General features: G+C 35.0%; 1 protein-coding gene across 1 annotated transcript in view; it reads right to left on the minus strand.

The window, feature by feature from the left end:
- B3GALT1 (beta-1,3-galactosyltransferase 1) overlaps nucleotides 1-15,335 on the minus strand; it is a 210,932-nt gene that overhangs the window by 61,291 nt on the left and 134,306 nt on the right. Inside the window, exon 3 of the mRNA XM_056350372.1 lies at nucleotides 1,543-1,647. The gene's annotated coding sequence lies outside the window, so the exon portion shown is untranslated. The remainder of the gene's footprint in view (nucleotides 1-1,542; nucleotides 1,648-15,335) is intronic.

The following is a 15,335-nucleotide window of genomic DNA, read 5'->3' on the forward strand; positions in this document are numbered from 1 at the left end:
TACTTTTTTTCACTAGATCCTGTACAGTTTTTCTGACATTCACAGTTAATACTGGTACTCTGTAGGCCGGAAAATATTACTAGAGGAAGAATGTGTCAAGGCTGATTTTGCCTTTGAATGAAGTTAGTGGAAGTTTGACCATTGCTTATAAAAGGAGGAAGACAAGACTGAAAAAGATTTAGAATTCAAATGTGTTTAATAGTCGTGCATCTGTATGGTACAGATTTACTCATGCTATTTTGAGTATATTTTAAAAAGACAGTCTCTTTTATTTTCTAGGGCATTGTCTTGTTTTTATTCTCTCCATAATTAGTTTCTATTTATAGAGCAGATCAAGAGAAGTAGCTTGCAGATGTCAGAAAGATGCATGTTTTTTCACATATAAGTGTTTTCTTGCTTTAACTTTATGCAAATACTTTATTATTAATGCTTTTTAAAAGAAAACAGGAGTAATATAGACTTTATTTTTTTCTGTATGATTAATATCAGCCATTTTTTTTGCTTTCATTTGTAAGTACTTAAAACTCTGCCATACAGAGAAGAAATGGGCTATGTGTATTTAAATGTACACATAAAGATTAAAAGAATTGCAATCCTTGGGGTTTTTTTAGTCATCTGCTTTACTATGATGGATCTCTAACATGAAAATTCCATTTTATAAAGTGCTATTACCAGCACATTTCAATTTTTCATCTTGGAAAAACATTTAATTTCCACCTTAAGATCTTACTACATATTTTAAAATTCCCTTATACACATTGCTTCTGCTCTCGAGAGGTCAGGTAATTTACTGCTTTTGACTCCATAAAATTCTTACAGGCAGTTATGCTACTGAAATTTTGGTAAAATTACATGTGGTATTAAAAAAAAAGCGATGAGTAGAGTTTCTATTACTCTAGTCACAAAGCTGTATGTTTAAATGCATGTTCCCGTGACCTGTATTCTGTATGCTAGTATTTTTGTATGTTCTATTCTGTATAAATTCACTATCAGCCGAAAGTTCTTTGCAGCTGCAAATAAAATGTAAGCCTTTTAATAGGATGCTAATAATGAAGTTGTAAATGCATAAACCAAAGTACTTAAGGCATGTAGGTATTTTAGATACCGTGTTAGTATAGAAAAGAGACACCATGAATAGTGACAAAGTTATAAACTGTGAGCCCTTTTACAGAGCAACAACACCCTCCCCCTTTCTCAACCATTGAATGATCTCACACAGTAGTGGCTTTTATATTTGTGTTACACACAATTTCTCAAAAAATTAGTTCCAGCTTTTATCTTCCATCTTGAATTGTAAAGGGGGGAGGGCTTTCTTAGGTTTTCTTTGCCTGTTAAACACTTACATTTAGTGTAAAGAGTCAAATCAAAGCCTTTGATCATTAACAGACCAAAGAACTGTTAATTCTAAAAAAGTCAGTCAACACAGTTTAATCAAAATTATACTATCCAATTAAATCATATAATACCGTGCATTTATACTGTTGTATTAGCTATAAAAATCTAAACCAGTTTATAATATCATACAGTTATGTAGGTACTTACCATTTTAAAAGCAGCATCAAGTGGAATTGGTGGGAAGTCCCCAAAGTGTAATCAATAATTGATTAAAATGATGAGCTTTTATGGTATTATTTTGAAGCACACAATCTGAAATCAGAGGAAATTTACTGACAGTTATATATTTTGTTGAATTAAGGACTTCTCAGACATATATTAACAACAAAATTGATGTCTGTTGCCTTCTACAGAGTACAAGGAGAAAGATTTATTTTGAAAATGTTTTTCAGCTGGGTAACTAGGTAACTTACACTGTGCTACATGAAAGAGTTCAGATTCCATTTTGCAAAGCAGGATTCCAGTGCAATGAGTGAAAGAAACAGATGGTGTAAGAGGAGGACAGATGGGTACCAAAAAATTACAGCCGCTGTTTTCAGTACCTGTGCATTAACTGCCATAAATCATGTATTTTCATTTACTGAAACAGGAAAATCATAGATTATGAAGCCAAAGCATTACATGGCCCAAAACCACTCTATGTTGAAACCATATATTTATAGTGGTTAATAAGAGTTCTAGGTGGGCTACATCTGAGAGTAAAATTTTCTGCAGGCAAGAACCTCACCACCAGTCTACATTTCATTCTGTTAGGGGGATTTAATCACCTCTTTTATTCGGGCTGGGGGGAAGAATATTGTGTCATATCGGACAGCTGTAAAGCTTTCCTTGTAGACCAGAGGTGGGGTATTGAAGTGACACAGTGAGTGCTAGAGGGCTGCTCCACCACAAAGGCTTCGAGCAGCCTGGGAGTGAGCTGAACCTGGAGACTCCAAAGTAAAGGCTGAGAGTGCAGGAGGCCACTTTCCTTCCTGTAGCAGCCTTGAATTGCAATACATGAAAGGCAGATTAGAAAATCAAAACAAATTTACTATATATACCAGCAGTCCTTATCTGTTGCATGGCGCAGCTGTTCTGTCACATACTTGACCTTGACTTAATTTGATCATCCCTGTGGTTAAATAGGAAGTTCAGCTGTGAGCCAAATAATTTCTTAACACCCCTCACCCCACTGGTAACTGCCAGCTTGTTGCTGATGCTGTTGAATTTTCGTATGAACACCTGTCCATTAGAAATTGGATGGTGCCCATCCAGACAATTTACATTTATTTTACAATGTCTTGCAATTAGTGGACTTTCAAAATCATAGAATACAAATAGAAATCACACTTGTATTCAAAACATTTGAGAAATGAAGCAATAGAAGTCAGAATATGTAATTGCTTTAATTCTTGTTGAATTTGTATCAGGAAGTTTTCTTGCGCAGAGGTACTGTATGAATAGCCGCTATATTTTGGTGCAGCAAAGGCAAAAGTATGAAGAAGTCTGTATCTCAAATATCTTGGAATTGGCTTTCTGTCAGATTTTATCCCGGTTCCTTTTAAAATCTTCCTATGAATAGTTTGAGTTTAAAATTCACAATTTTCTTTAATTTTTCAAAACAGTATTCTAATTAAAAATATTCATTTTAGGGGTTAGGCTAGCTACTTCTGTAATAAAACATAAACCAAATACGGTGTTTTGTCTTTATATGAAAAAGATTGGTTAGACTTTATCCCTCAATCTATTAAATGCAATTTAGAGTTTAATGTGGAAATAAACCAGCATTATCTAATTTTGTTAGCTGATTGTAGATTACCTTCCCTATATTATCTTGTTCAAGGTGAGCATTGTGATGCTTGCTATGATGAGTGCTAGAGGCTGGGTTACAGTCCAGCTGTAAACAAGTCCTGTTCAAAACTCATCATGTCCTCCTCCTACCTGTAAACAAATCTTTCTTGAATTGGGATGTAGCCTATGAATCAGGCAAATAGTTCAGAAGGGGTGTGGCTGGGTAAATAGGAAGGAAGAGGGTTTGGCTTGGTTTCATAACTGAAGTGGAAAAGAAATCAGTGTTCAGTTTCCTTCAATTAGAAAATATTAGCAATCTGAATTCAGTTTCAGCACAGCTTTATTTATGTAGATGTAAATATACTAGGTTTTTTTTCATTAATTTCTTTTCAGTTGCAGAAACATTAATACAATTGCTATTAATTTTTTTTTTTCCACTGGGACGTATAGAATTCTGTATGTCCATGTTTAGACATGAATATGAATCTCATCTTCTATAAAGAAAATGGATGCTTTCAGTATACTAGAAGGTCCTTATTTGTCCTTATGAATTCAACAGTTCCTTCTACACTTGTAAATAACCTTTCTCTTTTTCCTTTTTTTTTTTTATTTCACACTAAATAGTCACATGAAAAATTACTGTGAGTAATCAGGAAACTTTCAGTAAAGCATGCAATTTCAAGCTTTTTGCTAGGAGAGGGGAAAGTGGGGGCAGCATCCAAAATTATTTCTAGAATATTGAAGAAGAAATAGGATGGGGAGTCTGGAGACATTTTTTAGAATATTTTTGAAGTGACAGAAACAGGAATAAAAGCACGTGGTTGTCTGTATGTGGTTAGTATATGACCACCTGTGAATGAAATAATTTTAATAATGCCCAGTTCTGAATGTCTGGTAATACTTTCTTCTGACTCTTGGCAACCATTTTAGCAGTATAATAATGATGTTGATTTTCTTTGGATACTTCTGAAATTTGTATATATAGAACTTCTTCAGACAAGCACAAATACAAGATACTGAGCACATGCACAAATAAGAAGGTGGTAAGCAGACTAGCTTGTGTAAAGAACCTGATTTTGTGATGATGAATGTTCTGCAGAATGGCTACCATGAAATATCCTCCTACTTATCTACTTATCAATAGGAGAGGGATATGTAACTAAATAACTCATTAGAGTGATGAAGATAATGTTTAGGGCACATTCATTATCCCCAGTTCTCCCCCCCCCCCCCCCCCCCCCCCCCGACATCCAGATCACTAAAGAATTTGTCACTGCAGAAGATGATGTCTGGTGTATGACTTGCTTCATGCCAGCTATCTTTCACAGGCATTTGTGCTACATTATTCCTTTGACTATCTGAAAGGTAAGGTATAGGATCATATATCATTGTCTGCCCTTGCAATGGAAAATAGACATTCCAATGCTTGACTTTTGCCATGCATTTAAACAAGCTAGAGTAGTTCAGTAAGCTTCACTACTAAAATTTTTAAGCAAACAGAAAAACGTTATGACAATTTTTAAGCAAACGCAAAAACATTATGACCACTATCATACTTCTTGTACTTGAAGCTAAAGACTGATGAATGGTTGATGAAGAACTAGAAACCACTGGCTATGCTTAAAACTTTCATTTTTTAGAATGAAACATTTTGTCATTCTTATTTTTTATAGCTGTTTCTGTAAACCTAGAACTGAATCTGAAGTGTTGATTTGTTCTGATGGTATTGGTATTTCCATTTGGAAATGTCAGATATTTCAGGAGAAATTTTATTCCTAGATGATCTTGAATTGCAGCCCTATTATGCAAATTTTATCCTTGCAAAGCTGAATGGAATTTACCCAGTTCTAAACCTTAAACCTTTCGTGAAATATCTCTATTAAAATATCATCTTAGAGTCAAGAAAAAAAATAGCTAAAGCCAACCTAATCTAATAAAGAGTCTTGTGTCTTTCTGTTGGTATATAACAACATAAGGATGATAAATTTGACTATAAATACCCATTTATTTTGTAATGACTGCTATATTTTGTAGGTAGGGCATCTTTATGCTGCCTGAGATTAAGTGGTTGCTTCTTTAGTTTGTAGCAGCAGACTTTTGACCTCTTTGTTTAATACCTCTTCATTGCAGTTTGTGCCACCTTTACTAAACAGAAGCTCTACTGTATTTAGATTAAATAATGACCAAGGTCCAGTCCCATCCATAATTATTTGAGTTATTTTTTCATAGTGTCGAAGTCAGCAGAACTTCTCGTCAGAGGCCAGGGACACAGAACTGGCTTCTTATGTTTGTTGAGCACTGTTAATTCCATGCCAGATTGACTTCTAATTATGTTCCCTGATGTCTCGCTAAGGTTTTATCTGCTTTATACTGCAGTGACAAAGGCCGAGTATATTTTAAACAGAGGCTTATCATAATATTTTACAATCTCATTAAAACTTTCAGCCAGTCTAGTCTACAATTTCATCTTTTTTAATGCACTTTCATTTTCTCTATATTGCCTACACATCCTGAATTTAGAGGAGACATTACTTCATAAAGCGTCTGCTTTGGTTACAGTCATTTTACACCTATTTCATCATTATTGTATGAGATTTGTATTGAGTATATAATTCAGCTTGCTGCTTCTTGCTCTGTGTTCAACTAAAACATGAATTCTCTGCCATAGCACTTTCATTAAAAGAAAAAAAGTGAAAGCACTTAAAAACAAGAAGAAAGACAGGTAAAAGTAACTCCTTGTCCTTTGGGAAAATGCATTTTATTCTTTCTCTCAGCTGGAACAGCTCCCACTAGAAATATTCTCAAGTTGTCTGTTTTCCAGCAGCATCCAATCTAAAACATTGTTTTGCTGCTTTGTGAAATTGAATCAAATACTTTCAAAATTCAAAATCATTTAGAGTTGTAAATAACACTTACCCTTCTATCAAATACTAAGTAAGAAACCATTACTATTTCACAGTTCTGGAAATAAAAATAAGCTCTGCTATGTGTTACAAAAAAAATTCTTAAGTTTTTTTTTTTTATTAGAAAATAATTAAAAACAGTGGGGAGTTTTTGAAGAGTTTCTCTTTCTTTATACATCTCAAATGTGTGAAAGAAAAACCACTGTTGCTGCTTCTGCAGTACTAGAAATGAAAGTCAAAAGTTGTTTACACAACTAATAGTTCATTCATTTTATATTAAAGGTGGAAACACAATATTTTTATCTGTATTGAACTGAGAATGTTTGTTAACATCAAAACATTGCTACAGTGACTTATCCCATATGAATGAGAATTTATATGTACAGTACAATACATGTATTTGTTATCCTTCTACAAGTCTTGTGCTCATTTTACAGAAGAACAAAGGTGCTATAATTAACTTCAGAGAAAACTAATCAAATTCATTCTGTTACTTTAGCTTTACAGTACTTACTTCCTTTCTACAGAGAAGATTGTGGTGGCATCCCAAATGGCAGTTGCTGGCAAGCAATCATAACTAGCACAATGCACTTGAATTTTTGGGTCAGAATGTAAAGAAACTGGTGCCAGCTGAGCTTTATTCCAGATCTAACTCTCCATAAATCCCTTCAATTGCTCTTGAGTCACTGAGTCCTTCCCTCATTCAGTTCCCTTCTGGAATTCAAGTATTAATGAAGCAAGTAAAAAAAGTCTTGCATCACTTAGAACAATTCAGTGTGTATAAATCTGAAAGATGTATTCTGAAGCAACGTTTCTGGGCTCTGATACCTTTATGGTGTATTTTGGGAGCAGAAATTAACTGGTGCTTTTTCTGGACTTCACAAGAAGTTCTGTGTTGTAACTTTTCTGTAGTTTGTAGCAAAGGTTGGTCTTTGAGAGGACTTCCATTGAGGAAATAATTTCTGCTTAGGATATCATACCTCTTTAAATATGTCTGTGCATGGTGTGGCTTTTGCTATTATGTATTTTGTAGTCTTACATATTTTTTTTTGACTGAGGTCTTATCTGCTTATCATCAATTCCTATCTGAGTACCCTATGTTGTACAATGACACCACAGGCCTCATTAGCAAGATACTTAATATTTCTTCAGAATAATCTATTACATATTTATTGTGATGACTAGAGGATAAAGCAGTTTCTATTCCTCAATAATTTAGTACATTCTAATATTCTCTTCATGGCAATTCTGATTTCACATCTCTACTCCTTGAGCTATCTGCGTCAATTTATTTTTTTGTATGACAAAGCACTATACACATCTGTGCAGGCCTATAAATAAAAAGCAATAAGCTGACATCTTTCACCTGTATCAAATGGTTTTCATACCCTTTTTTCTGGTATACTTGCTATTAAACTTCTGTCTCTTTATATCTATTGCCTGTCTGTTATTTCCCATGTTCCTCTCCCCCTTTTCTGGCAATTGACAGAGTTTTCAGCTGCAGATGAAGCTTAATACACCATTACTCTTCACTATGTCTACCTTTGTGCTGATGGGTTCACACAGGCATTGCAGACACTTTTTCTGCTATGGCATATAAAATGAACTCTACAGCCATGTGCATTTGATTTCACACATGTAAGATGCTGCTTATTTAATGCAACATATCTACCTGTAAGGAGAAAGATATGCATCTCATTAAAATTTGTCTCAGCAAGGCTAAAAACCAGAAAGTAAAAATGGGCTGAGATCATTGGCAACTCAAAGTTCTCAAGTGATCTAATCAGGCCACTTATTACATTCAGTCTGCAGCAGTGTCTCATGTATTGTAAGTGTTCATGTTATACTTCTGTATGGAAATTGTCCTATGTTTATAGAATTCAGCTAGACATTTACGTTGTCTTTTTTTCAAGCTGCAGCCCACTACCTGGTTTGCCAGTATTGTAGGCTGGTCTCAGCCTGACCAATAGCTGCCTGCCCATCTTGCATGGGAGCAAATCACACTAATTGCTCTAGGATACTCAGCAAGTTGCTTTTGTTTTTACTGACACTGCATATTATTGCACCTCTCCCTTGTCTCGTGGTTTGCTTATTAGCCCTGCTCTTTAGTGCCTAATTCCTGCTCTTACTCGTAAATCTCTCACAGTACAGTCCCTCTATGGGTTTTGCTCACTTACCTTCCTTACTGGCAATGCTCTTATTTTTCAAGCTCTCACATTCCATAATTTCTCCAGTTTCCTGACTTAGGATCATCTTAACTAGATCTTTAATTAATTGTAACAGGAAGTTGAGCCGAGTCTGTGACGACAATTTCAGTATGAGGCTGGACTTAACACCTACCTCAGGTTACTGTTTTAAAGTGGTCTGTCAGTCTCTGATGCTCCCTGTTAATGTTTATGCATGATTTTTTTTTTTTCATAATTTTAGGTATTTGGGCCTTTAAAAAAATCTTAAAGCCCTGTAACACCTAGAAGTGCAGTTTCAACATACAACCAAAGGAGATCAAGACTTCCTTATAAACACTTTTGATTGTAGGACCTAAAAACCTAAGATAAATACCTCTTATAATATTGTGATATTTTTAACAGAAGCACAGATTATGGTGACAATACAGTCTGTTACACCAGACAAACTACAAGGTTTATAAATCCAAATAAAAGGTTATGGAGAAGACAGGGAAAAGAATAAATACCTTGGGTGTCAGTGGAAATAATTGATGCTTTCAGTTTGAATTTTATTCACATTTAGCAAGATATACAAGTAAAGCTGGGTCCCTGGGTTATTTTAAAATGTAAATGTGTCACATTAAAAATAGATGGTGTCATATGAGAGGATGGAGAAAAGCCAACAAACAAATCCCCAACTGTGAGGTAAATCAGCATGCCTTTAAGTGGTAACAATCAGATCTTTATTGGCACTAGATCACTTGTTGTGTATTCATACTTTCTTATTTCTTTTTTCAGAATGTTAAGTGAAATCCTATAGAATTTTGTCTTACAACAATACTATTGATGTGTGTTGTAGTTATGACCTGTTCAAAGAACCAATGAAATGACTCAGGACTTTTAGTTGAACTGCAGTGCTCACTGATTTTCTGGTTGTAAAATAACAATATAGTCAATGGATAACTAAATTAAAATGCAAAATTCTGGGTCAGAAGCCCTGAACAGGGAAATGTCCTAAGTAAAGAATAGCTCGGTCTAATCTTGTATTCACTTTCAATGCACAGGAGTGTAATCTTGTCAGCAAAGGCAGTCATTTCAATAGATGAAAGTAAAAGGCTTTTGTGTACACAGGCTAAGTCACAATATTCATATTACTGAGCTGTGCTGTGATTTTAGCCCTAGTGTTGCATGTGAAGAAGTTAGCTTTTGGCTCTTTAAGTCAAATGAGCCGAGTTAACTGTCCACCTTTGTTCAATCTTCCCACCTTCTGCCCCTATAAATCTTTTTCAAATTGTTCTATATATGCAGCAGTAAACTTAGGCCCATTAAAAACCTGAAATCTGCCTGGAACGTACAATTTCAGTACACAGCTTTCATACTCATGCACATTTGTCACTTACCTTTATACACTTGCTTTGAAACTATACCAGGTTTAGCAGCTGGTGCTTTTAAAACTAGGAATTGCCAGTCAACCGAAGGACCCTTTGCCAATGTGTTTATTTTTGTGCATTATGGTTGTTCATAATACATTTTAATAAGTTTGAAAATGTAACTTCCTTTCCTACAAAACTGTTCCTTTCCATTTGGCAGTCTGTACCTCTGTCTCACTCTCACAATTGCTTTTGTTGCGTAAAGAACTGGTCCCATAGTTTTTCCTCAAATTTATTCCCAACAATTATGCACAACAGTGGAATTCAGCCTTCAATTTTTATCTACCTTTTCAAAGAAATGAGTCTTACGCAATCATGTCATCTATCTCTTTTTAGCTTTTAATTGCATGCCTAAAAACTATTTAACCATAATTTTTGGCTGGTAAATTCAGCTGATTTTGAAAGAATGATAGATTTACTAATGATCCCATGCATGATTTGTGAAAATAGAGAAAATTTGTGAGAATAGAGGACAGAGAACAAAATAAGGAAAAGAAAACTTAATGTCTCTATGTTCTGTTTGCTAGTAGTGGCACAGATGAGGAGAGTCTCTTGGGGCAGTGAAACAGCTAAATATGTTGCTTTTGAAGATATACCTGTGCTATTTCTATGGGATGCAGAAGCATTACCTATTATCTAAGCATATGTCTGGGAACGCTGGCCTTTCTTTTTAGTTATCTTTACCGTGGTGTGGTTCAATTATTATTTCACTTAACAAACTATATCTTAAAGGTATTTAGGAAACTTAGCTTAAAGCACAGTTTTAAATGAGAAGAAATTTAGCAGGCTTTACTATGCATTGTTCATGCTTTCCCCCTCCCCCCTACTGGTCCTTGTGTGGACAAAATAAAGAGTGTTTGAAGGATTGGGGGAGAGGTCTCTGAAATTTGGAAAAATATATGTATGTTAAGTTGGAAGTAAGAATAACTCAACTGCAATAATACTTTTTAATTGCAAACATCACTGTCCCTGTTTTTAATACCAGTTGAATCCACAGCATTCTTCAAATTTAGAAATGGAGGCAATAACCCTACAGCATCACAAAGTCTGACATCAGTACAGTATGTAGCAGTATAGTGTACAGCATCAGTACGGATGCAGTGCTCAGGTTTATCCTTAGAAATACGTATCTGAAAATTATTCTTTAGATGTATCTGTGTTATTAAGGTCTCATGAGCACTGCCACACAAGCGTGTAATCTGTAGGACTGAAATGTAAGATCAAAATCTAAAAGAGAAAACACAAAACACCATTGGAGAAAGAAGAGAAAACCTTAGTTTAGGGTATTCTTTTGCTTTCATATTTTTATAATGATTTGGCGACTAATTTTTTATGTTTGCAATCTAGCATTTATTGTAGGCTTGTTTTGTGTAACAGCATGCTGTATTGCTGATTGTTGTTCATATTGAAGTTTTCACTTCCTATTTTTTGGAAGCTGAATGCCAAATAGTAGCTATAATCTGTCAGATAATAGATAGGAATCTGAGACTGTAATGAAATGTAGCTACAGTACATGTACTTCAATGCTAACTAAATGGCACTGACTCTGAAATCATAATCTGAGTGTTTATAAGAAGATTCAATTCATTAACAGATCCTGTCTAAATAAGATTTTGTCGCATTCCTAATTATTGTCTTGCATTAAAATAGCTAAGAAACTCACTCTTTCCAAGGAGAATTTCTGTCTTAAAGTTCTTACAACATAAAACAAAGCCTTTTGAAAGAGTTGATCTTCCAGCATTGGAACACTATTCCAAATTGTTCTTCTGTTAGTTTGCCAAGTGGTTCATTAGTTTCATGAGGACTTTGCAAATAAGCGTATGTTAGATGTGACACAGGAAACAAGATGATATTTAAGCTTCCCAGAACTTTGCATTGTAAGAGTTTGCATTATAACAGTTGCTAGGAGCTTAGCCAAACTTTTAAAGTATTTGGGCTGAAATGTGGGTTTGGATTACGATACAGCCTTTAATTATGTGAGAGCATACTATTCTTCTCCAACTCATTCCCTGCCTGCCTTATTCAGGTCACAAGATGGATAGTACTCATTTAACAGGCAGTTTTCCAATACGTCATTTAAGAATGTGCTTCATTCAGTGTGTGGCCCCCTTGCCTCCTGCAACATTCAAATCTTTCTCTGAACACTACACTATTGATTTCCTCATAAGAGTGATGGGCTCCATTGAAACTACAATATCTCAGAGTTCACAGATGTTAGTGTCTCTATTTTATAATACTCTTGTGAAATGAGCGGTTATTATTATCTCTGTTTTACAATGTTGTACTATACCTCATTAATATATCCTCAAAGCACAGACCAGTTTGGGTGTCTAATGCAAAATGATCATTACCTTATTTCTGAAAGTACATAGTTTTTAGTGTATGTCTAGACCTGGAGTTTGTAAAAGAAGTCAATTCACTTCACTTGTAGCTATGAATTCTTAAAACTTCTGCAAACTTATTCCTTTGTGTGTCTGACTGAGTGCTCAGAATACACAGCAGCTGCTTGTGAGAGTTTTGACTGAAGCCATTTGCCTGGGATCATGCAGGAATCAGTGGCAGATCTGAGAAGAAAATGCAGTTCTCCATTCTACTTTCTTTAGCTTAAGACCTGGGCCTCCTTTCAATTTCCGTAACAAAGGAAAGTGAGTTTGCAAACATCAAGGTCATTCTCTACACAGCTGGCTTTCATCCTCTGAACATCATATTTCCTGTGCACTGCAGTGACAAGATTTTCTTTTTAAATTAAAAAAATGCTGATGTGTAATATTTCACAGATAAGTAGGAATTAGCAACACATATGTTTAATTATGTTTCATTTTCCCTCTTATGTCCATAAAAAAAGTAGTCTTATTTAAATAAAGTTTAAATCTTTCTCACAGTCTTTGTTCTTGAGCTTAAAACCCCTGTTGGCGTTTTTACTCCTGTTGCTTGCAAAATGCATGTGCTTGGGATCTACACAATGCAGCCCGTGCCAGTTTATCAGTTTTTCAGGTCCACAGTGAGATATACTGGATTGACCTAATGACACATTTCAGAATTCTCTGGTGAGATCTTCAACACATCTTTCCTGAAAAAGTGAATTGATAGTAGAAGCTGGGAATTCCTGAGTAAATTGACTTTTTTTGTGTCGTTCTTTTAAGGCCAGATTTTCAAATGGGCATCTTCTTTAATGTCATTATGTTAGACGTGTTTTCAGAGATAACTACCTACAGTGTTATCTGGGAAGAGGGTGGAGTTTATGAATACATCTGTTTTGGAGAAAAAAAATAAATAATGTGAGCAGCACAGTTTTGAAAATTTGGAAATCCAGAGCCAAGAGCTTCTCTTACAAGGTAATAACGTGGACAAGCCTGCTCTGGGAGCTAAAAGTCAGGGCACAGTGGCTTTGCTGCCGAGACTGGTTTAACCACCCCTGACCATGTAGTCCTGCCTTCATGTGGTGAAAAATAGCTCTCTCAACTGTATGGGTTGAACTATACATTATTATGCCATAGGCACACTAATGTGGGAAAACAGTTTTCTGGAGAGTTATTTTTAACTCGCGTCAGTTTGTGGTGTGGCTTATAGCAGAATTTCACAAGCAGTTATGGTGCTAGAAAGGAAGGTCAGGAACTTCTTAAGCCAGCTTTTCACTGAAGTTCATTGATTGTGGAATTATCAGTTAAGCGTTGCAGTATGACACCTAATTAACATCCTAAATCCTGTGTACATGTGTGGTTAGTTAAAAATGCTGTCAGTTCAGGTCAGGATTCACATTTTGTCTTATCCAAATCCACTTAGATGGAATCTGTGTTTATGGCAGCAAACTAAGCTATGTTGCTCAGCTTTTATGTATAAAATGGGAGAGGATGAAGATCACGCACTGAATAAATTCACAGCCAGTATGTTGGGTTTGGTGTTTGTTGTTTTTTTTTTTTTTTCCAGCTGAACAGAGTATTAGATTAAAGACATGGACATTTAGGGACATAAAGCCGTATACCCAAGATATTATATTAACCTAAATTTGTCTCCCAGAGGATGAGTGTCAAGAACAGAATGAAGAATTTTCTATGCACTGTTTAGGGGACCATATGTATATATATATGGTCAGCTGTGATCCAACTGAAGACAAATCTGATCCAGGAGATAAAAGTGAACAAACTAGTTTTGTGTGTGGTTTTGCTTTTTAGAAATAATCATAATACATATCTAATTAGTCTTTGAAAGTGTCCCACAAGCATCAGGAATGCGGCTGCGCCCTACACTTCATTATAAGCCACAATACCACAGGGAGGCATGGCCATGGCCATGAACAGATTGTTCAGTACTCTGCAGGTAAATTGAGCCATATCTCCTTAGAACCTGATATTTTGTTATTAATAGGTGGGTACAGAGGGTGGATGGAAATACTTCAAAGTTACTTTTTTTTTTTTTTAGAAAAAAAGATCAATTATTTTGGGGAATCTGAGCAGCTAATTGTTGTGTTCATTTGTATCTCATATGACCTTTGCCATCTTCTAGGCTTGATTCATTCAACTTTAGGTCACCAAGGGAAGGGACTACATTAAATAAGTACAAAGGATGTTCTAAGCATTAAATATCAGTAGGAAGCAATGACTGGAGAAACCTCAAGGGTTAAGTGAAATGAACAGTTTTCTCTTATTCTTTAAATGGCAGATTGATAATTTGTGGTTTATTGCAGCTAAATGGAGACAGTAGTATAGAAAATAAATCAGAAAATCATGCCAAACTGCATCCTCAAGCAACTGTTCTATTAACATTGTCTTTCAGTCCATCATTCAAAATTTCTACTATTTTTCAATTTTATGCAACTCCTTAGTTTTATGAAACTTTACTTCTTTGTTTTGTATTCAACCTTAGTCAGCTTTTATAAGAATATAATACTCTTAATAAATATATAGAACAAAAAGGAAACCTCCTTGCACATTTAGATACACCCATAACTGAGTGTGAAAAAGAGGGAGAATCCTGACTTTCTCAGTAACAACTATCATGAGGCTGTCTCAAGACTCTAATCAAATGAAGAGATTTTGTCCTGCTGAGCAGCTGTCAGCAAGAAGGATCTAAATTAATATTAAATGTCTTTCAGCAAATGTTGTCTATATCTGAATAAGAAATTTTATTTTCTGTATGATATTTTATTAAGAAATATTTGTGTTGAAGTAATCCTTCATCAGCAGTGTTTGGAATTATTCAGTAGATTGCTGAAAGAAAAAAGAAGTCATTTAGACAATGTGGTGTTGCAAGGTGACACACAATTATAAACCTGCAGCAGTGTCAGCTAGTTAGATATTATTAAATTGTTTTGAGTTCATGGAAGCTTGCTTTCATGCTGAGGACAGAAGACTGCAAAATTGAAAATGTAACTGGTTGCAAAATTATTCTGTGTTTTGATAACCCAAGGAAAAATAATTCTGTCCTGTGAGATTAAAATCCCAAATTGTCTTTGAGATTCTTAATAAATAAAATATAATTCTTCTTTCTTCTAGTGAAGCATGCACATGTATCTGTGTGTATTCTTTGCCAGCAATTAGAAGTAAGCTTGGTCAAATTTTCTTTCTATAATCAGTGCCACTTATCTATGTCTCTATGGCAGTGTTATTGCAGGCTTGCTAAAAGGATTTTGAAGGACTACTGACAGATTTAGATTGTCCTAATAAAGCTATTCT

This window comes from Falco biarmicus, chromosome 8 (genome assembly GCF_023638135.1).
Source record: "Falco biarmicus isolate bFalBia1 chromosome 8, bFalBia1.pri, whole genome shotgun sequence".
Lineage (NCBI taxonomy): Eukaryota > Metazoa > Chordata > Aves > Falconiformes > Falconidae > Falco > Falco biarmicus.